The sequence below is a fragment of the Monodon monoceros genome, unplaced genomic scaffold, assembly GCF_005190385.1.
Source record: "Monodon monoceros isolate NGI ecotype Baffin Bay Population unplaced genomic scaffold, NGI_Narwhal_1 Super_Scaffold_3, whole genome shotgun sequence".
NCBI classification, from domain to species: domain Eukaryota; kingdom Metazoa; phylum Chordata; class Mammalia; order Artiodactyla; family Monodontidae; genus Monodon; species Monodon monoceros.
Genome location: NW_021703780.1, coordinates 48492853 through 48517310, shown reverse-complemented (window position 1 = coordinate 48517310; position 24458 = coordinate 48492853). Strand labels below are relative to the sequence as shown.

General features: G+C 37.3%; 1 protein-coding gene across 9 annotated transcripts in view; it reads right to left on the bottom strand.

Annotated features, from left to right (window-relative positions):
• Positions 1-24458, bottom strand: part of RBMS3 (RNA binding motif single stranded interacting protein 3) — a 711536-nt gene that overhangs the window by 622428 nt on the left and 64650 nt on the right. The gene's annotated exons all lie outside the window — the stretch shown is intronic.

The window sequence follows — 24458 nt, the reverse complement described above, 5'->3', positions numbered from 1 at the left end:
TCCAGAGGACTTTTTGGCCCAATAAATTGCCTTAAGAAAATAGCCTCTTGAGGGATAATTATGATCTAATTGCTTGAGATCTGAGCACCACAAAATTTGCCACTAGGGCAACAAAACATAGAGTAAATGGATTTTCCCATCACTACTTTATTGAGAGAGTTGTGAAATAAAAAGACAACGTGACAGAGGTGAGAGAAACTGTCAGTGTGAAGCCTGCCTCTCAAGAATGATCTTGAAACACCCTTAAATGTCTGTATTCGACATCATCTGACTTGTGAATTCAACTTGCACTGGTCCTACTTCATCAGCGTGTTTCTCTGGATGACGTACTTACCATGCAACCAATGAGTGGACCTTACAAAAATAAAAGTGATCATGATTACAGTTCTTTTTAGTAACTTTTGTTTTTACAAGGTTCACATAAAGTTCTAGAAAGAACAGACAAAATTACGATATCTTGATAGAAATCATATCAGGGCCTGGTGAAAGGTGAGAGTGCAGAGCACCGGCTGGAAGGAGGAATATGGGAAATTTCTGGACCCACAGAACTGTTCTATATCTTGATTGGGGTGATAGTTAAGGGTATATACTTTTACAAAAGTCATTGAACTGTAGACTTAGATCTGTGCTTTTTGTTTTATGTAAATTTTTCTTCAGTGTAATTTCCATTAGGATTTCTTCTTTGGAAAAAAAAGCAATTGCCATTTATCCAAAGCTTTCCCTTTGATTTTGGAAACAAAGGAGCACACTGTGTAGTCACTGATGTTTTGGAAGACTAAATGTTGCTGTAATGAGTATGTTTTTTCTGGGATGTGACATCAGAAGATGAACAGAACATCTACTTTTTTTTTTTTTTAATGTGCAGATTTCCCCATAAGAGTTACCTTGTTTGGCTAAAGAGTGAGGTGTTAGGAAGCTCCAAGTTATGAGAATGGCCATTTGTAATGAACATTCTAAGTGCACTGATGACAAATGTGAATTAAGCAGTAGGCCAAATGAAGCATATGTTAGAAAAACATACAATAATTTTTCTATATTGCTTTTTCTTAACCAAATTTCATCTTTTCAGAGTTTATTATGAAGGCTGTTTATGAAGAGGCATAAGAGAAGGGGTATTATAGAGACAAATTTTTATTTTAATTCAATTTAAAACAAAATAAGTTATGTATTCCCTATACATGGCGGGCATTGTGATGACACCAGGAACAGAAAGGTAGACAAGATTGTGTGTTTCCTTAGTCAGAGAATATCCAGTCTGGTAGGAGCCCAGGCCGTGAAATGAATAATTACAACACAGATAAAAACTGAGGCAGGGCTGCTGTGGATAAAAGTATGGGCTCTGGAACCAAACTGTTCAAATTCTTGTTTGCACTTACTAGGTGTATAATCTTAGACAAGTTGTTTAAATACCTTGTGCCTCAATGTTACATCTGAAAATGGAATGGATAAATAGTATCTATCTCACAAGGTTTTGAAGGATTAAGTAAATTCACAGATGTAAAGTTCTTAGAACACAACCTGGCAGACAGTGAGTGCTATGTAAGTAACAGGGAAATACGTGGCCGCCAAGGGTACTTCCTCTCGGTCAGTGTCCACTCTGCCAGGTGTCCTGATGTTGGCAATGAATGCATCATGATTGCAGAGACTGATACTGCTCAACAGAAGCACAATCTATCTCCTCTTGTGTTAACTCCATGGAAATCCATGAAAATCTGAATCACTATGTAGCTGATATATACAGTGAGAGAGACAGACAGATAGAATGAGAGGAAGAGACAGAGACAGAGAGACACACAGAGAGAAACACAGACACCGAGAGAGAGACAAACAGAGATGGTGTGAGTGTGAGAACCAAGGCTATGGTCTGCTTGAGAGTTGTATTTCACACCATAAATGAACAAAGTTGTACTATGGCATGAATATCTGGCAAAATATTGTGGAAATTAATATGCACACACATGTAAACAGGTACATACACCTTTCACAAACATCTATGTGGAATGAAAGAAAGAGAGCAAGGGGATGTTCAAATGTGTATTTCCTAATTCTAGAGTTGGGATAATAGCTCTAAGAAAAGTGGAAAATGTCAATGACTAATCAACAGATTGTAAGAGCAATTTTAAGGCATACTTCCTAAGAAAACTTACCGTTAAGTAAAAACCAGAAGCAAAAAGAAACCAAAAACAAATGAAAACCCCTCTCATTTTTACTGGAGACTAGGATTGCTGGCAAAGCATCTGGATCTCATACTAATCTGTGTCAGGTAACAGGATTTCAAATGTTGTAGAGTCCAGATGAAGAACTCATCTACTTCTAAAGGACTTTGGTTCACACCTAAAATAACTCTGCATAATTACATCAATGAGATTTGCTAATAAGAAACCTCATATGTATTAAAATACAAGTGTTAATCTCTTTTTTCTGGTTTATAATTTTATCTCATCAAAGTCCACATGCCCTTTGGTAGAAACTTCCAGGCAATAATTAATTATGTTGTTTAAAACATTATTGGCTGTTTTGGGTGTCTTAAGTTGTGAAGATTAGAATCCCATTAGCAAAATCATCAAGTGAAAAATACATAACTCTATTTGATTTGCTATACAGAGATTCCATGATGAATAATTAAAGCATCCCCTCCAGGGCTTCTGGTTTCAGATGGCAGAATGAAGCATGATTTCAAAATCTTCCTTCCCGCAAGCCTAATTATAGTAAGTAAAGGAAGAAAAAAAATGCCCAGCTGCAGTCAAGCAAAAAAAGAAGCTGGTGGCCACTTAAGAAATAAATGCTCCTATGAATCTATACTCCTTAATCGACACAAAAAAGGCACAGTTCAAGTCCAATACTGATGCTAAAATAACCTGAACAATAGAAATATCTGCTTTCTTTATACCAACTCAAATGCGCCCATGCGTGTGCGCGCGCGCGCAAACACACACACAGAGTCGAACGCTGTCATCACTGTTGATAGGATAAAAAGAATCAGTCGCATTTAATCGAGAATATAACAAGAATGTGCTATAATTTTAAACTGCTTTCTAGGTATTAGATAATACAATCAGATAAGAGAAAGAAAAAATTATAAAAATAGGATATCAAGAGACATGTTTATCATTAATCTTAGGTAATGTGATTATGCTTCAAGGAAATATTAATTTAAAAATATATTAGGAACACTAGGAGAATTCTATAAGAGAGTGATATGTAAAGTTATAATCTAAATGTAGAAAATATAATGAAGAGATAAATCAATTTTTAATAGCAAACAAAAATATTAAATACTTGGTATAAATCTAAAAGAAATCCACATTGCTTACGTGAAGGAAATTTAAAATTCTACTACATACCATGGTATAATTTGGTGAGTGGATAGACATGCCATGAACTATAAAAGGAAGACAGGATAGTATAAGAAGGTCAAATTGTTCAAAATTAATCTGTGAATACAAATGAGTCCCCCAAAAGACCCATAAAACACTGTGACACATGTTTGTGAAAATGAACAAAATGTTTATCTCAAAGAAAAGACATAAAAACTTGAAGAAAATTTTTGAAAATGAAGATTAAAGAAAGGAGAATAGACCTAAATGGTATACAATTAATTACAAAATAATAATTACTAAAATTGTTTTGGAGAGAAAAAATGGACTTATAGTATATGGAATAAAATTAGAAGGATTCAGAAATATAGCAAAAACATATGGAAATAAAATCCACGGTACAACTAAATTTCAAATCTCTGTGGAAAGAATTATTCAATAATTAATATTGGGACTGTAGATCCAGTTGATTGGATTTTAAAAATTACATATATGAACTATAATGTATATTTGTGTATATATATCATAAACATGAATGTATATGTGTATATGCATATGTGTTTGTGTATTTTACCCCTTACACTAGAATATAAAAATAAATTCAAAAGGTCTAGAAGAAAGTATGGATGAATTTATTCATAATATTTTAGTGGGAAAGCTATTTTAAGGAGGTCTAAAAACCTAGAACGCTCAAAAGAAAAATATGTTAGATTTTATACACACATATTTTAAACTTTTGTACGGCAACAATATCATGAAATCAAAATGCAGAAAAGAAATTGGGGAGAATATATGTGCTACGTCAGATAGAATGTTATTTTCTTAATTTATACAGAATTCAAAAAAGTCAGTAAAAAGATATACAATCCAAAATAAAAATCTGTAAAAAAATGAGTAAGCTTCTAGAAAAATATACAAATGATGGATAAAGGTGATCTAAGCTCCTTCATAATGAAAGAAATGTATTAAAAAATGAGGTTGCATATTTCACAGTTCAGATTGGCAAAAAATTTGGAAGTTCAGCAGTCCAAATGCTAGAGAGGTTATGAGAAAAAGCAGATGCTACTGGTTAAAATATAAATGTATGGATCATTTCTTACAGGCAAGTTGGCAATCTCTGAAATAGCAGAAAACTCAGGGTTCCTTTGATCTAGTGTTAAGACTTAGGAATTTATCACAAGGTTCAAAGATATATGCGTAATAATGTTCATCACATCATTGTTTGTATTAGCAATGAAAGCAGTCATCAAGAATGCACTGATTGACGACATTCTGGTACCCAGATTACAAGAAATGTACTATTGCTATTAACAAGGATGAGGTAGAGTTGTAGGAGAGATAGAAAAGGTGAAGAAATGAGGGAAAAAAGAAGCAGCTGGTATCTACATATCTCTAATGATAACTTTTTATACATATATGCAAATATAAATATGTCCACATTAAATTAAACAGGCAAGAACTCTTAGAAGTGCATAGTTAGATTTGGAAAGAGGAAACAGGACACAGGATAGAAGATGTTCACTTTTCCTTTCATAGCTTTCCATCCTATTAAAATTTTCTTAACATGCACTTATATTTTGGTTTTGTTTTATTTTGTTGTTGGTTTTTTTTTTTTGTCAAAAGGCATTATCTGTGCAGTAGATTATGGACCATTTTTTGTTTTCTCTTTAAATTCCTTAATATTAAACACACTACTTAATATTATGTTTGAAGTTAATTCTCCAAATAATCAATTACCATCCGAATGAAACTAAGCTGCTCCACATGTGTGATGTTGATTAAGGCTCATCCTAGGCAACCACCTTGTCCTAGAGCAGACCGTGAGATTTGTTCTATGCATCTTCATGGCCTCTGTACCATCTACTACACTGCCTTGCAGATATAAGGTGCTCAATGCAATTTTGTCAAATGAAAACACTTTAAGAATGTATTAAGTTTTCATTTATTCTATATATGGTCAATTAACTGAAATCTACCTATAGAATTTTCTGTTCCATGAATCCAGACCTGGAAACATCTGTAAGTAAATTAGTAATCTCCAGAGTGAATCAGTCCTAAAACAATCAATTGTTCAATTTATAAAAACAAAACAAATAATCAACAGTGTTAATGAATAGGAACATGCATCCCTTAATTCTTAGCCACGATTTTATAATGACAATTTTTTAAATTCCTTTACTTTCAAAAATGTTTAAAATGAACTGTTAGAATTATGAGTAAATAGGGATTCATTGGATGGCTTCACAAAGAGAGAATGGAATAAGAAGTTTTGAAAGCTATTAGAATTTAAATTATTTGTAATGGTATGTTAAATTATATTTTTTTAGAATCTGAAAAAGAGTGGATATATGTATACATATAACTGAATCACATTGCTGTACAGGAGAAACTAACACAACACTGTAAATCAACTATACTCCAATATAAAATAAAAATTAAATTAAAAAAAAAAGCTACCACAAAAAAATAAGGTACAAGGATATATTGTACAACATGCGGGCCATAGCAAATATAATAACTACAAATGGAGCATAACCTTTAAAAATTGTGGATCACTATATTGTACACCTGTTACATATGATATTATACATCAACTATACTTCAATAAAAAATAAATTTAAAGAGAAAAATTATATTCTTGTAAAACCGAGGTATGAAGATAAAATAGATAGCAGACCGCTGAGCAAGCTGTAATAACATTTGTAAAATGTCAGAGCAGGGCATCCCTGGTGGCGCAGTGGTTAAGAATCCGCCTGCCAGTGCAGGGAACACGGGTTCAAGCCCTGGTCCGGGAAGATCTAACATGCCGCGGAGCAACTAAGCCCGTGTGCCACAACTACTGAGCCTGTGCTCTAGAGCTCATGAGCCACGACTGCTGAGCTCATGTGCCACAACTACTGAAACCCATGTGCCTAAAGCCCTGCTCTGCAACAAGAGAAGCCATCTCAATGAGAAACCTGCGCACCGCAACAAAAGAATAGCCCCCGCTGCCACAACTAGAGAAAGCCTGTGCACAGCAATGAAGACCCAACGCAGCCAAAAATAAATAAATAAATAAATAAATAAATAAATAAATTTATATAAAAAAAGAAATGTCAAGAGCAGAATGACAGGAAGCTGGTTGGATGGGCTTAAATGTACATTGAGTGTTAAAAAATGGTGCGGGCCAAGGAAACTGAGATCAAAGAAGGACATGTGAGATGATGTGTTTGGAGAAAGTAGTTCTGTGCTAACCCCTCAACTCAAGCAGAGACAGGAGCCACAGAAGCACCCATCAAGGGCTGAGTGTGTTGGCTCTGAGTTAACAGGGCCAGAAGGACTGTGCTTGGTCTCTACTTAGAAAATGGAGAAAGTAAACAGCTGGTAAGCTGCTTTGGGTGCAGATTAAAGGTGGGGGAGGTCTGGGGGTGGCCTTGCATACTCAGACTTCGTTGGGGCCAAGGATGCCTGTCTTCCCTGGACAAGATATGGGTTACAGAGGAGAGGGGGACAGAGCCAGGTGCAAACATTTCTGTCTCCTGTCTATGCTGGACAGGCTGGACCTCCAGGGGCTGAGCTGGGAGCACAGGGCTAGAGAATAATGATCATCAGTGTCACAGTCGGGCTTTCAGACATTGATGGTAGAGGCCTCTGAAGATACTAAGAATGTTCCCAAGAAAGAAAGAGACTTGGGAAGAGAAAGCAGAGCCATCTCACAACAGAGGTCAAGTGAGAACTTCTCTGTCTTTCTCACTCACCTTTCCCTCTCACCCTGACACCACTAGGGTCAGGGCAGCAAGGATCTGCTGGAGGGAAAGACAGACAGAAACACGGTGCCTCCTTCTTTACTCTGAAGCGTCCATTCCACCACAGATTTGAGCTGGAGGAAGGGATGCAATCAAATGTGAAGCTACATTTTTATTAAAGATTAATTATTGGGTGGGAACTATATATTCTAATTTCTGAATCAAGCCTCAATTTGCTAAAATCCATCCCATATCCCTGTGACCTCACTGAATAAGGAGGGAACTGGAGCTCAGAGAGTTTAAGGTTTTTTTGCCAATTACTCTTCAACTGACTAACAAAAAGCTGAGACTCTCAACTGCATTTCCATTATTGTATGGAACCCGTTTTAAAAAATAGGGTGATTTGATTTGACCTTTTTTTTTAGCTTTTTTTAAACCAATTTGTACCTTTTTCTTTTTTTTAATTTAATTTTTATTTTATATTGGAGTATAGTTGATTTACAACTTTGTGCTAGTTTCAGGTGTACAGCTAAGTGATTCAGTTATACATATACATATATCCATTCCTTTTAAGGATCTGACCTTTTTTTAAATGAGTGGAGTCAAGAGTGAAAAGTTCCCATGGCCTGAGGGCCACCACAAGTATGTGGCACTGTAATAAAGCCTGTTGATGAAGTGCATAAATTAACTTTCGCTTTCTGGAGACAGTAAATACAGTGTTTTGTCTGAATATATGCACGAAGAACAATGCAACGTTTTATACCATTCCTTTTATGCATAACCCCACTTGCATATTATTAATATTTCCTGACTAGATTAAAAGTCTTAGAGATGATTTTGCCTGAAATGTTTTAGTTCAATGCCCCCTTGGGGGAATTATTTTCAGCCTTAATTAACTTAATTGACAAGGCAACCAAGAGAATTAAAATGAGAGAAAAACAAGAATATTGAGAAGAAAAAATAAGGTTTCCCACTTTATTTATAAAGAGTCCCTGAAACTCAGTGTGTAGCAAGAACGTGCAAATCTGGAACGTTCACTTATTACTGAGTTCATTACCATTTCATGTACCTGGTCAACCTTACCCTGTGCAGTTATGTTCTTTCCTGAAATGTTTTGAATAGGCTATTATTATGACCACCAATCTAAACTTTTTTAAAGCCAGTATCATCTAAAATAAATGCCTCTGTGCTTCACATTGCTAGAAATTTTTATCATGAAAGTATGCATTCCCTCCCTCTTACGGGTGGCCGTCACAATGGGTTTTGTTTGGAGAAATAAACTGAAAATTTAATTCTGTCCCCACCCTGCACTCCTCCCAAAGTAAAGCATCTGAATTGTAATTCCAGCCAATCTCCCTTCAGACCTTGGTTCATGAATTTCAGAGGTAAAATGGTCACAGCCTTGGGAACTGTGTGGAATCCGCATAATTTACTATTTCCTGTGATTCATCAAAATGCCATTCTTCCCAAGAGGCCATTCTTTTCCCCCATCATGAACACACAAGTACACTCACACAGAAACATACCATAGATAACTTTAATTATCAAGAATACACAAATAGACTATAATTTAAAAGGATTACAAGTGTGTTTAGTTACATTAAATTAAAACAAACAGATCCCTAAACCACTCTTTCTCCTATGAATTTTTGTCTGCATTCTGCGAGTAACAAATAGAAGCCATTTATTAAGTATCTTTAAAAATTACAGACCTGGAGTGAGTGGACTTACCTACACTTATTTGTCACTTGAAGAACACGAACTTGCATTCAACTTGAAAGTGCTAGAAAGTTGACCTATGCTTTATAAAAATTCTCAAACACATTTAGATCTTACTTTAAAAAGAAAACGAAGTAAACTACAGGAGTCGTCAGCATGATGATTACGGCACCCATCCTCATTTTCCATTCTCTCATTGGCGTCCAGAGTCCTCATATTTCCTCTTGGGCACCAAAGGAATTCCCGACATTCTTGCAGGAACTCCTTTCTCATGTAGCCTAAGGCATTAACTGAAAATCCACCACTAGGCTTTACAGAGCACAAAGAGCAGGAAAGTCTGAATTCTGGCAAGAACTTAGTTCTCATGTACTTCTGGTTAGAAAGTTCCAGTCAACAGCTACTGATATGTTATGTTTGAAGCCCCAAAATTCTTTCTGGGAATATTTTCTTCCTGCACTAAGAGCACCATCCCCACAGGGTCAAATATCAGCTTTTCTAGAAGCTAAGAATTCTAACTAAGCTATGTGTGCAAAAAGGCCTGAAAATATGGTTCCATTAATGCTTATTAGTAATCCACACACCAATGGGTCTATGATAATTCAGGAGTTCCAAACCCATAAGACTGAACTGCCTTCACCAGAATTCACAGAACAGAAAAGGCTGATAAAACCAAAGTGTGAACAGAAAGCAAAACTTCATAGTCTTTTCACTTTGCCATATTCAGAAGCACTGCTCTGGCTGCCTCAACACACACACAAATATTGAGCTCCTACTCTGTGTCTTCTGCTGGTATTTCTGTATTCCATTTACTCCTCTAAAGTAGCAGCAAGTAAATATGTGGTCCTTTTGATTGAGAATTAATTTATATTAACATGGGCCAACTCCAGGTTTACAAATATTCTCTCTGTTTTTGTACCTGTCATCCCAGGCAGCCAATCTGCAAAATGGGCTTGGATGAGAGACCCAAAGACTCACAGAAAAGTCACCAGGATAAAAATCACTTATACTTTTTCACTTTGTAGCATCCTTTCCATAAAAGAATAACCCAAGTTGAACATACATCTTCATTTTCCCCTCTCTGTATCAAAAAGTTGGTTTCCCCTGGCTACGTGTACAGTCTGCGGGTATGGCCAAACCATGTTTCTCATTAGTTTGAAACACTTCTCTTACTCCAAATTAATCATTTGATTTTGCTGTCAACGCCTGTGTCAAGACTTCCATCAAACCTGTTTCCTTAATGGTCCCCTCTGGCCATGGACTGCCAGTACGTCCCTTAAAACGTCAGACCCGCACATATGCTGGATAACATGAATTTTCAGGGATATTCTAGTAAGTTGCATTACAGCGTGATGAGCTTTATATTTGGATGAGAAAATCATGCAAGCCAAAAAGTGTACAGACAGAAAGGGCTGTCTCTGATGAAAGGGCTTCCTATGGGGAGAGGCATTTTATTCTTTTAGCGGAATCCCCATCAAAGCAAGAGGAGAAACCAAGGTTTTAGATCAAGCGTAGATCAAGCAAGAAAGAGTGAAAGAGGATGCATGGGAGATAAAATATCCTTCTTCCTCCAAAAATGTTAGAATATAGTACTTCCTATTACTAAACATTCCTCAGTCAAGAAAATTTAAATCTATAGCTTTCTGTGATAGAATTAGATAAAGCCATGACTTTTCAGGAGACAATTTACCATTCTCAGTCCCTCTGTTCCTCTCACAAGGAAAATTATAGACAGGACTCTCAGGTAGAATTCATTGAATGAAGAATGGAAATTGCTGTCCCTCAGTACATGAGATCATTTACAATCATAAAGGAAGCCTAGACGGATGGGAAGGCCCCAGTCAATAGCTCACTTCCACCATAACTAAGAGGCTGTCCTGGAAGGAAAATAGTGCACCAATGATTTCACTTCAGGTTTTTAACAAGACAAATATCGCTGACATCACATTTGGCTAGATGGTGTTTGCAGGAGGGTTGAAATTCGACATTGGATAACTAACAATCCTACAGCCCTTTGTGAAAAGACTTCTGGTTGGGGTTGAAGTTCTCAAAGAGAAATCTTCAGGCACTGGGCTGGGAGTCAGAGACAACAGTCACTGGTGGTGTCTGTATTCTCTTTTCTGGAGAAGCCCCTTATGGGGAGATGGCAAAATAATCTATTTTGTTCATTTCCTCTGTGATTACATGTTGAAAGTTTTAAATCATCCTTTTTGGGAAGAGAGAAAGGGAACCACATACATAAAAATTGTTGGCTTAAACTAGTTCCAGAAAAGGTACCAAATACTGGTAGCATACACAAAACAGAAATTTTACCTTTCTAATCAGTAGCCTGCTTGCACATAACAGCTAACTGATTTTGGACTGCATTTAAGACATTGGCCTCAACAAAGGAAATACAGTTTACAGACATGATAGTCCTTATGAAACTAAAAATAGTAGCTCTGGGAACTTGCTCTCTACCAGCAATTCCCAAAAGAAGATTCAGAACTGGTGAACCCAAGCAAAACCAAGGACAATTTCCAGTTGCCCTTGTTTAGTGAAGGGAAAGTTTTTAGGAGACAGTGTCTGTTATACTTTCCAGGAATGAAGCAACTGCTATCGTGTGATAAAACTCTACTGACCACATTGTATGGTTGAAACTGTTTAGCCTCTCTGGGGCCCAGCACAGCACCTGGTCTATAGCATGCCATCAAAAATAATGGATGGATACCATAAAAAAGAATGAAATAATGCCATTTGCAGCAACATGGATAGGCCTAGAGATGATCATACTAAGCGAAGTAATTCAAACAAAGACAAGTATCATCTGATATCACTTATATGTGGAATCTAAAAAATTATACAAATGAACTTATTTACAAAACAGAAATAGGCTCACAGATGGAAAACAAACGTGTGGTTACCAAAGGGGATAGCAGGGGGCGGAGGAGGGGAGAGGGAGGGAGGGATAAAATTAGGAGTTTAGGAATAACATATACACACTAATATATATAGATAGGTAAACAACAAGGTCCTACTATATAGCACAGGGAATTCTATTCAATACCTTGTAATGACGTATAATGGAAAAGAATCTGAAAAAGAATACACATATGTATACATATATATATATGTATGTATGTACACCTGAATCGCTTTGCTATACACTTGAAATTAACACATTGTAAATAAACTATACTTCAATAAAAAAATAATGGATAGATAAATATAAGAAAGACTTACCTTTACAAATATGACTGAGTTTAGTGTCTTTGCTTTAATAGAAGGAAGGTAGGAAAAGAAGGAGGGAGGGAAGTGGGGAGGAGGGAAGGAGGAGAGAAAAATGTGATCTTCTGTCTGGGATCAGTATAGGTGATATCAATCCCAGCTTTGCCACCCATCCTTTGGGCAAGTCCCTTAGACACGTGCCTTCACCATACACACCCCCAGTGAAATGGGAACACTGCTGTCTATGCCTGCAGTGCAGTTCTGAAGCACTGCATCCTTGTTTAGTAAAGAACAAGAACAGTGGAGACAAAGGGGCCCACTACTAGTACACCTAACTGGGGATGGAGAGGTGGTCCCAGTTCAAATCTGGGTTCTGCCGCTTACCAGCCATGACCTTTGGATCAAAGGCAGCAGAGAAATTAAATTTATGCCTCTATAACGGATTCTTTGTTTTGTGAAGGAACCATTAAAATAGAGGTGTTTTCTGAGAGGCAGAGAGTTAGAATCAGCTTTCCTGGTGCTTTCAATTCACCAACATTCCTACCAAGACCTAAGTGCTATTCCAGTGCAGGAAACATCATCTACTACCTTTGAAGTTACAAAAATTTTTCCGCAATTTGGTGTTATATACAAAAGAAAAACTTGCTCATAAGTAAGGGGAACATATGCGCCATCTACTTAACAGAAACTACAAAATATTAATTATACAGATGTGTAAAATAATTTTCAAGTCTTAAGTTTTATTTTGAAAGTTTCTCAAATTATTCACTCAGACTAAAACACTTAAGATTAAACTAAACACTTTAAATATCAGTGTCCTTCTTTGCCTATTAAAGTGGTTTATTTGGACTTAGCTACATTTATCAACGTTGGTATTAGTAGACTTAAGTAGAAAACACATGGTTTCCTCAGGTAATTGGTTGCATTTGTTTTAAGAGAAACAGAAGTCTCAATACAGCATTATTTATGTCCATTTCTATAAGATAGTTCACTCAGACCAGAAATCATAACCTCTATTGAATGGACTCACATATGCTTTTTTTAAGTTGTTTATATATATTATTCAATACGCTATTAGATAAAAACATCAACGCAAGCACATTATTGAATCTAGCTACATATACAGATACAAACTTTTCACCTTTTCAGAAATTGTTCTTCTACTGAATAGCAACTATATAAGAAACCAGTATATGTTTAAACATATACATATATGTTTATGTTTAAACATAAACATATACAGCTTAAACAAATACTCTATGACATTCCTCTCATTAGAATTTCAGTCTCCACTTTACACACACCAATAAATCAATTTTTCCACCAGTAAATTAGCCCAACAGAAATTTGTTACTGGCTTCTCAACATTTTCTTCATCTTACAAATTTAGAATCATTGCAGTAAAATTTTATAGCGAGAAGGGTCTTTGGGGGATCGTCTCCAGCTCTTCCTCAAATGCATGAGCTGCTTCTACAATGTGTGGAAACCGTCCTGATTTAATCACAATTTGTAAATTTTTAATGTACACTTACCTAACTAAGCAATTGGTTAAATTATGAGTAGAACATAAGGTTCGATGCTATATTTTTGACAACTATGGCAATAAATTCCTCACACACTTGGTAATACTAAGGCATGGTTAACTGATCCATTATGGTTTTGTAATCTAAATCTTAAATTATTTATTTATTGTACTCTGATCCTTAAAGATAAACTTGAAGAGACATTTTTTTTTCATTGATTCTTAACTTTCAATACCTCAGGCAAACAGACATGAGACAAAAGTGCAGATTAGCAGACAACATTGGGTAATGCACAGGAAAATTAATTTTTGCATATTCCAAATCCAGAAAAGCAACCAGGTAAAAATATAATAAAACCAAGAAAAGATTCACTATTTTCTATCCATTGGAAATTGCCTTCAAAGTTGATTTTACAATTGGTCAGCTTTTCAGTATACCAGTGAGTGGTAAAAAGAACTAGGTCTCAAATCCCCATGGATGAGCCACTAAGTCCTTTGTAAAGAGCACAAGTATCTATTTTCTGTTCACATTTGAAGCCTCCTTTCTAGGAAACAACTCAGAACTCAGCAGAATCTCTTCTCGATCTTTATACATTATTATTGTGGAAATGCATTCCCCTATCACACTGGAATCCTTCAGCTTTCAGCCTTCTCTAGACCCCAGCTACCCCAACTGTATCCCCGGAGATGCAATCTTACCAAACACATGATGTTTTATGAAAATTAAACCAAAGAGGTGAGGTTCCACAGACAAGAAAAAAAATGCCTCTTTGGTTTTAATCCAATTAGCAGTGTTTGGCATGGTCCCTAAAATGAAGAGGTGGGTTCTATATTCTCAGAACGAAAATGACTAGTTTACTTCCTTGTTTAAGGGTAATTATTATTTTAGATGGTCAGAGATGGAAAATCATAATTCTACACTTGTTAAGTAGGTAGAGATTTATAAAGGATCATAAACCACTGAGGATAAATGTATCCTGTTACTTGAGAGTAGTGACCACAGGAGAAGCCAGGCTGGTCCAGGGACAAGAAACAAGACCCGGGTCACTGGTGCAGTGTCCTGGTCTCTGATGGGCTCCTGAACTGAGCAAGTCGCCCTAGCTTCTTGAGCTGTAATAATCTTGTTGATCAAATCAAATAGTTATTACATGGCTTACTTCATATAAAAGACTAGTAATAAAGAGAGATCACAGAATAAACATACTGAGAAAAATTCAAAATGTTTTGCTTGAGACTGCAGGGTAATATGGAAAGAACATGGATTTTAAAATTAATACAGATCTGTGCTTTGAACCCTCCAATGTGTGAAAATGGGCAACATAACTTAATTTTCCTGAATTTTCCTTTACTTGAATGAAGGGTGATAAATCTACAGAGCTGTTAACAATTAAAGGAGAGAATATTTGAAACATTTTGATTGTTCAGTATTTCTTAATATCGCACTTATGTAATTATTAGTTATCAATTTAATTACATATATTATTAATGAAAGATTTTACTGTTTATTTTTTTACTTTATATATGCATATGTATAAAAGTGTTGTAGATGCATGGATGGATGCATGCATGATGCATGCATGGAGGGCTAGGTAATTTATTTATCTTTCTCTAACAAGCCAATAGGAGTATTGCCAGTGGTCAGCTCTTCCTATTCACTGCATGAGTGCTGTGGAGCTTATGACAATACCTCACAGGTTGCAAACTAATAAAACATAGAAGAATATGATTAAAAAGCATCAAATAAAGATCACCTTTTATCTATTCAAAAGGGATTTCGCTTAATCTAATTTTTAAAGGATATATATATATATATATATATATATATATAAAGGAACAGGATGATCAAAAACACAAAATATACTTTATTTGCTACCATTTTTGTTATACCACTGAAATACTGTGATATAATTATCTTGCCAAACCACAACAACAACAAAACAAAAGCACATAGAAGAAACTGAGATACTTGATATCTCCTAAAAAGTAGAATTGCTTACAAGAGATTTTGTGATAAGACCAGCTTTGCTTTTGATATGACGGATTCAGACAAAAGCCATTCTCTCTTCTAAGGACACAGTTTTGGAGCAGAAGAAAATAACTGGTGTTTTGCCAAATCTCCCTAGTACAAACTTGGAATTAATGTTAGAAAGACTATGAAGAAAGGGTAGATTTTGAGACACGTTCAACTTTCAATTTATTTGGCCATTAAAGAAGGTATTACTCCATTCTCAAAATCCTCCATTAAGTCAACAGGGAACTTTCAATACACAATGTTGAAAAAAGACTTTACAAAATTGCATTCTGTCATAAGACGGCAGTCCAGTGGTGATGCACACTGGTCAAAAAAGAGGACAAATACTTTGAAAAGATTAATAAAGGAAGACAGTCTCCATGGGCACAAGACTTGTGCACAGGGCTATGACTTAGAAGGACACTGCCTTTTGTTTAATTTTCTGCTGCTGCCGTCTAGAAATTCCTAATAATTTTTGAACAAGGGGACTCATATTATCTTTTGCACTGCACCTTTCAAATTATTTAACCAGTCCTGAGGGAAGAGAGAGAAACTGCTAAAATCTCTCCTTAGATGGGGCTGAAGTTTCTCTGATCTAGGATTGTTGGAGAACACTGCCTTGATAGAAAAAATCTGTTAGTAAAGACCAGTCCTCAACAAAAATGCAAGACTATGTTTACATCCAGCTCTATCTCATCTTTTTGTACCATTCCCCTGGTGCATCTTCTTAGGGGCTCTTATTTCCCTCCTTCCTGCAACCAACACAATATGACCCTCGCCCCACCCCGGAGCATCACCTGAAATCCGAACTCTGCACCATTTTGTGCTTTGCAGTCAATAGTTTGTCTCTTCTCGAGGCATTTCTACTTTAGGTCTTCCTCGAATTTATTAAAAGTTCTTTCCTCTGAAAGGGAACACTCCTACACTATTGGTAGGAATGTAAATTGGTGCAGCCACTATGGAAACAGTATGGAGTTCCTCAAAAAACTAAAAATAGAGTTGCCATATGATTCGGCAATCCCACTCCTGGGCATATATCCAGACAAAACTATAATTGAAAAAGATACATGTACCTCAATGTTCACAGCAGCACTATTTACAATAGCCAAGACATCGAAATAACCTAAATGTCCATCGACAGATGAATGGATGAAGACGATATGGTATATATATACAATGGAATATTACTCAGCCATAAAAAAAGAATGACATAATGCCATTTGCAGCTACATGGATGAACCTAGAGATTATCATACTAAGTGAAGTAGATCAGAAAAAAGAAAGACAAATACCATATGATATCACTTACATGTGGAATCTAAAATATAACACAAATGAACTTATCTATGAAACAGAAACAGACTCACAGACAGAGAGAACAGACTTGTGGTTGCCAAGGGGTAGGGGGGTGGGGGAAGGAAGGACTGGGAGTTTGGAGTGAGTTAGCAGATGCAAACTATTATATATAGAATGGATAAACAACAAGGTCCTACTGTATAGCACAGGGAACTATATTCAATACCCTATGATAAACCAGAATGGAAAAGAATATGAAAAAGAATATACATATGTGTATAACTGAATCACTTTGTTGTACAGCAGACATTAACACAATATTGTAAATCAACTATATTTCAATAAAAGTTTTTTTAAAAAGTTATTTTCTTTATAAAAGAAATTTCTGGCACCTGTGATGTATCAGGAACATATTATTCTAGATAGGGATTCTTGCGAGAACTCTTGGAATTGTAGTTGCAAGGCAACTGCTTACTTAATACCACTGGCCCCCTCACTTGAGACATGTGACTTTCCTGATAACATCTTGCTGTTCTTTTTTTTTTGATGTTGGGGGTAGGAGTTTAGTAATTTATTTATTTATTTTTGCTGTGTTGGGTCTTCGTTTCTGTGCGAGGGCTTCCTCTAGTTGTAGCAAGCGGGGGCCACTCTTCAACGCGTTGCGCGGGCCTCTCACTATCGCGGCCTCTCGTTGCGCAGCACAGGCTCTAGACGCGCAGGCTCAGTAGTTGTGGCTCACGGGCCTACTTGCTCCGTGGCATGTGGGATCCTCCAAGACCAGGGCTCGAACCCGTGTCCCCTGCATTAGCAGGCAGATTCTCAACCACTGCACCACCAGGGAAGCCCATCTTGCTGTTCTTTTTAAAAAGTGATAAGGTTTACTTGAAGCCCATCTATTTCACAGCACTGCCAGGAGTTAACAGTCATGCAGCTTTCCCCCCCCATTGCTTAATAATCATGATTCATGACTCTGCCCTGCAGACATTTTTGAACAACAAAAGGTCAGAAATTCTGCATCTGTGAGGACCTGCAGTCACTTCCAGGTGCCCCCATCAGCACCTGAAACCAGACAGAACAACAGATCTCTTATCAGGCGTGCTCCAGAGCCCTTATCCGCAAGATGGTTTCATTTGCAAATGCCATTTGTCTCAGTCTTGACTTGTGCCAGACAGAGGTAATGAAGTGAATCTAGGTTTGGCAAAAAGGGAATCCAGGTCTAGAGCTAGAGGAATGAGGCTTCCCTACTCATCTCCAGAAGAATTATGGCCTGGGCTCTAGAGAAAGCAGGTGTTCCCAACCAACTAACCCCACTCCACACTCCTGCCAGGAGGGATCTCGGGCAGAATGAGAGGGCAACAAGAGAGAGAGGATCTCGGAGTCTCTGGGCTTGCAATGGCTGGCCTCGCAGCGGGGCTTGTCAAAAGAGATGCCAGTTAGCGATAAGCATGGCAGAGACACAGGAGACACAATCATTTGAAATTTGCAAGGGAAACACTGGCCAAGAATCGTATTGAAATTGATAATGCTGGTCCACTTATCCACAAAGGGGTGACAAAACCAGCTCTAAACTGCATTGGAAGTCCAGAATAATGGCTACTATGGTGGTTGCTTAATAACTCTAGATTTAAAAGGTAGTAATTTATGAAAAAATGAAAACTAAAGTACTTATGTAATAAGAAAGAGAAAAGGAAGGGAGGGAAGGAGGGAGGGAGGAAAGAAGTAAAAAAGGAAGGAAGGGAAGAAGGCAAGAAGGTAGGAAGGAAGGAAGTTAGACCTGTATAATCTGAATAAGTAGACCAGTAGTTTTTAAACATTAACCTGCATAAGCATTACCTGGAGACCTTTTAAAACAGATTGCTGGGCCCCCCACATACTTCCTGATTCAGTAGGTCTGAGGAGGAGTCTGAGAATTTGCTTTTCTAACCAGTTCCCAGGGGGATGCTGAAGCTCCTGGTCCAGGGACCACACTTTGAGAACCACCACTCTAAACCTTTATAGGAAAGATTCTATTCTAGTTTACAAAGGACATATTGTTGGGTGGAAGGCAAGCCAATTACTCATTTTTGGGCCTCAGTCGATGTCAACCTGCAGAGTACCAAACATTTTATTTGCTCTTATATAACTCACAGATGAAGTATAAAACGTGCTAAGCCTTATTTATGATATTTAAGATGCTGGAATTGATATTTTATAGCTGGATCATAAAAGTGAATGCAAATGAAGGACAACATAGATGTGAAGATTGTTCAAAAAAGCCTAAGGAGGGCCAATCAGGACTCAAAGAAAAGAACACAGACCATGCACGTGGATTTTGTTCCACTCTGTCCATTGCTAACTGGCCTTAGGTCTTGGGCCTGTCACTTCGTGCTGTTAGCCTCAGTTTTCTCATCTAAAAAATGGGAAGGCCAGAGCAGAAGAACTAAGTTCCCTCCATGTGTACCGTTCTAACCTGGGACACTGGCTGTCACTGGAGCTGTTTGTTTTTTCAAATTGCTTGCTCTTTCCTAAAGCACAATGACCAGATACTATTTTGTACCATAAATGCAATTTGGAAAGATTAGTCTTGCCAGACCTGTCCCTTAACCATGCTCCTTGGAACACAAAACACCAGTAGAGACAAGCAGTGTTGAGAGGTCATTTCATAATTGTGTCCTAGGTTTATAACGTGGTTTTAGCATCACATCAGTCCTTGGTTCTGTGCAGCTACATATGACATCAGAACACATGGGGAAATCTGAAACAGAATTTTCCCTAGCGTGTCCCTAAAGACTATGGATAACTTGGGCCTCGCAGCAACCGTTTCTCTAAGAAATAATGTTGATCATCTGGGAGAAGTTTTCAACATTTTTTTATCAGATATTCCTAAAATCATATGCTGGATTGCTAGAAGTTAATCTTGAGATAGCAATGTTTTCATTAATTTATAAACACCTCTGTAAATGTCTATCAACTTTAGACTGAAGTATTTTCCTTAATCATCTCCACAAAATAACGAAAAGGACAGGTGTGGGGGGTTAAGAATAATCAAAGATATTATCTATACTATTGTTCCAGGGTTAATTTTAGAATTTTAAGCATGTTGCCATGAAATTATCATGACAGCATTTTTTAAAAACAGTTTCAGATTTTTCTGAAACTCTGTACATTAAAACACCAAATAGTGCTAGAAGGCTTGGAAAAAGAAGGTACACAGAATTTGAGCTTCATTTTTTTCAAATTATTTAAATATGAATTTGACCAAAAAGATCAAGATTTTGTCATTTTTTCCTCTTCTAAGGGTGAACACAAAGGCAAAGTAGAAGGTGTCCAGCCTGGGTTTGAATGTCTCTTAGTATTTATCAGCCAGTTTACCTTTGGTAATTTGCTAAACTTTCTGAGTTTCCGTTTTCTCAAGTTAGAGTAACTGATTACTCGGATATACTAATCCTATAATTTAATCTTTATAAGATTAAATGAGAAGATATAAAGTCCCTTTTGTGACGCCTAACTTGTGGTAGTCAATTACTAAATTAGAGGCGTGGTTATTGCTCTTACAAGGGCTCAGCTTTCCTAGAAGGCAATCCTTTGGTTTGGCACCAAAGTCACTGCCATCCAGGATTGTTTGCAGATCAGGCTGTGAACAGAACCTTACAGGCTGGCTGTGTAGTTCTTCATGTAAAACTATGTAAGAAAAGTCAGCATTGGCATAGGCCAGCAGACCTCGATTGATCATTTTCACTCCTTGAATTAGAGTTTTATGTGAAGGTTGACTTACGGTAACGTAAGTGGGGCCTTGATAACAAACATACTTACTATATAATATTTCAGATCAGAAAGCATCCTTGAGCAGAATAAGTTGTACACAAAAGTACATCAACTCTTAAGCCTGTGAAAATTAACAGAAAGCCTGTTTCCAACTGTGCTTACCCCACAAGACATGAAGAAAATGTCAAAATATTTTTTCCTACTTGTTGGAGCACTATTTTTAGATGGTTTTTGAATAGAGAACACATATTTGTTAAAGAGACTGAATTCATTCCAGATGGAGGCTTCACTGTGAAGTGATGGGCTGCAAAGAGCTGGTTTTCCTTTGTTAAGAAAAACCAGAAAGGCTGATCAGCTGAAAAATTCAGGTTGGCCAACCCAGGACTGAGAATGTCCATGAATATTTTATAATCATCCTTCATACGTTTAGAAAAGAGCTCCCTTCAAAAAGAAAACACAAAATCAAAGACAGGGAGGGAGGAGTTAGAGGAAGGGAGAAAGAAAGGGGGAGTAGAAGGCAGGAGAAAGGGAGGGAGAGGGAGAGGGAGGGAGAGAGGGGGAGAGAGAGGGAGGGAGAGAGAGGGAGGGAGAGAGAGAGAGAGAGGGAGAGGGAGAGAGAGGGAGAAAGAGAGAGAGAGAGGGAGAGAGAGGGAGGGAGAGAAGGAGAGAGAGAGGGAGGGAGAGAGAGAGAAGGAGAGAGGGAGAGAGGGAGAGGGGGAGAGGGGGAGAGAGGGAGAGAGGGAGAGGGGGAGAGAGAGAGAGAACTTCAGGGCTTTCTGGTCTAATCTACCTTCATTTAAACCCTTCCCGGTGAAAACGCATCTCTCTGTCGATCTCTGGGTTGGTGACTGCCCCACTGGGGCTTTGGAATGCTCACACTTCAGACGTGACAGGCTCTGTACAATGGGCAGTCCCAGAGTTACGAGTTTCTCCCACATACCAAATACATGAAGTAGCCCTGGAGTGCTTGGAAGAGCTTTGGCTCAGGGCCACCCTGTAACAGGAACTTGCTTGGCAAAGAGCTGCTTGAAACACATTTGCTGTGTGTATATCTGGAGCCATTTCTTTCCCTTCCAGCCCCTAGAAACTGACATGGGTGGGCCAGTTCTCTGAGGACGTCCACCACTGAACAAAAGGCAAAAGCCTGACTTTCTAGAATTTGCCCCATGGGCTGTGTCCACAATTTCTGCTAACCAATTCTCCTGCTCTTCATGCCCACATGCCTTATAGGTGTACATCCCACATTTTCCACTGTGGGGAGCTGAGCCTTGAAATATTATATTAGTAAGCATTCTCGTAGGGAATTAAATCAAAACCAGGAAGGAGGAAAATACTGTCGGCTCTATCACAAACCTGGCAAAACAGGAAGAATGAAAACACCTATGACACCCATAGTGGAGTCTCACTGCAGCCATGAACCCTTTAAAAAATGCCAAACATAACTTAGAAGCCGACCCACTCTCCAGTATGTTAACAGCAAGAAAGGCGGACCTACAGTCAGGAGGATGATGCCTGCTATTAAAACATAACTGATGAATGTTACAAAAAGAGTATTTGTCATCAAACAATGCTTCCATCATAAAACAGTTTCACCCTATGCATGAAAGATTCCAAACGCTAGTACAGCATTCAATTTGATACTGGAGTTTTATCATATTATTTCATGCGAAGAAGACTTATATACTCAATCTGACAGCTTTGCATATAAAGAACAGTTTCTGCATGACAAATGTGGCAAGCTTATTAAGTTACCAACACACTGCCAAGCCATATTGTCTCAGCAACGGCAGACCCCAAATATTTTCAAATGATTTTTTAAAGGGGCAATGTGGGAAAGCCAGAACAACCACATGTTCTGACTTTAATAAAAGTCACAATTGCAAGAACATTTACCTTATATCTAATTAGAACAAATCATCCATAAGCCTCATTGAGCCCATATTTAGTCTGTCACAGACTTTAATTTTTTGAGGTAGTTGGAAATATTAGTTTTTGATTTATTATTTACTGCCTCACAGCTGCAAAACAAAAAGCTATTAAACTGTATATAAAAACAGACCACTTTTTCTTAAAAATATAGAGACATAAGGGACTTTACAAACATTCTCATATGATGGGAAGAAACAAACTATTAAATAATGCAAAAGATTACTTTAAGAGTGTACATAATCAAAATTGGGAATAGAAAGTAATTCAAGCATCGCTTCTTGCCCTTTTGACTAAGATCAAGTGTAGAAAGTAATTTAAGCAGACCAGCCTCCTAATTTCCTCATATTCTTGAAGACACATTTACGCTCAATCTGGATATGAACTAAAAACACTAAGTTATATTTGTATTGCAAACAGGAATTGTAAAAAGCTTAATCATGTATAATAAAAACAAAAAGATAACAGCTAGGACTCTACTATTAATATCATTAGCTAGTTCCACTAATAAGCATTTGCTAGGTGTCAGGTACTAAGCTAAGACATTTAGACACAATTTTTTTTCATTCTCATATCAACTCTCTAATTCAGTGCCATTGCACAGATGAGGGGAAAAAAAACCAACAACCCATAAACTATACAACTTGCCTAAGGCCATCAGGCTACAAGCAAACCCGAGTCCCTCTGATTCCCAAAGCACTGACCTTGTAACTACTCTTTTACTGTATTTCCTCACACAAATGAAAATTAGATGGGGTTGTCAGACTATCAAAGATCTTAACCTAGTCATACTAAAATAACAAAGACAACTTTGCATCTCTGCTCTTATTCTACAGTGACCCAGAGGAGACACAGCTAGTCAATTATCCAACAGATTGAAAGTCATTTTGTTTTGTTTTGATTTCCCTCTATCCAAAATGGTCTAGAGTTCAAGAAGAATGGGTTCATGTAGTGGAATTTTCAAATGAACGTTTTTTATGTAGCCCCGTGACCTTAGGCCACCTCCCCAGCACTGAATGTTACGTGTGTTGATTTCCACCTGGGCAGAAAACCTTGAGAGCATCCTGGATGCCAGGGGCCACGGACTATCTCACCATTGGTCATAAGAATAAGGGACAGAATCTACCAGGTAGTGTCATGCCATGAAAGGGGCAGACAAGTGATTGAAGATAGTCCAAGTTGCAATTTTAGACCATATTTACCAAGACCATTTTCCTTAATCTCTCTCTGATGTAAGAGCAGCATATGTAAATATTACTATACACATAGACTTCAGATTCATACACATATACAAATTTAATAGGATATCAACCAAATGAAAAAAATACATAGTCACTGAGTAAAAGGTTAGGTTTTCCTGCTACTAAAATTTTTCAATATTTATTTTCCGTTACTGAATTTTTTTCATATTTAAAAGAGTAGCTGAGAAAATAATAACAAGCAAAATCATATGCTAGTCTACAGCAAGGGTATGAAGTCATCCTAGAACAATGTCATGATTTAATTATACTTTGAATTCTCATTTCAGTGTCAGCCTGCTAATGACTGCAGGAGCATGCAACGTAAATACAACCTCCTTATTTATTTTTCAGTGTTATCAATTATGGGTTTGGAAAATAGCTTTTTGTGCTTACAAGAAATACGGTCCCAAGTTCGTTTGCTCCTTGCTTTATTTATTCAATATTAATTTGAAAAATATTTATGGAGCTCCAACTGTGTGCAAGACACACACAGAAGGAGGGTGGTTAACTGGCTGTTTCAGATAGGGCTAGGGTTAGAGGTAGGGAGTTGAGAACAGTAGGAGACGTTTAAAGAGTTGAGAACAGAAGGAGACATTGACACCACAATGAATGCGTTGTTCTCAGTTGCAGCACAAACTTTCTGGAACATTCATGAACAGACAAGCTATCCTTGGTGCCTCCAGGCTAATTCAACACTGCAGTCAGGTCAGCTCTCATTCTCAGAAAGATACTCATTTCTAAGATAAAGCATGT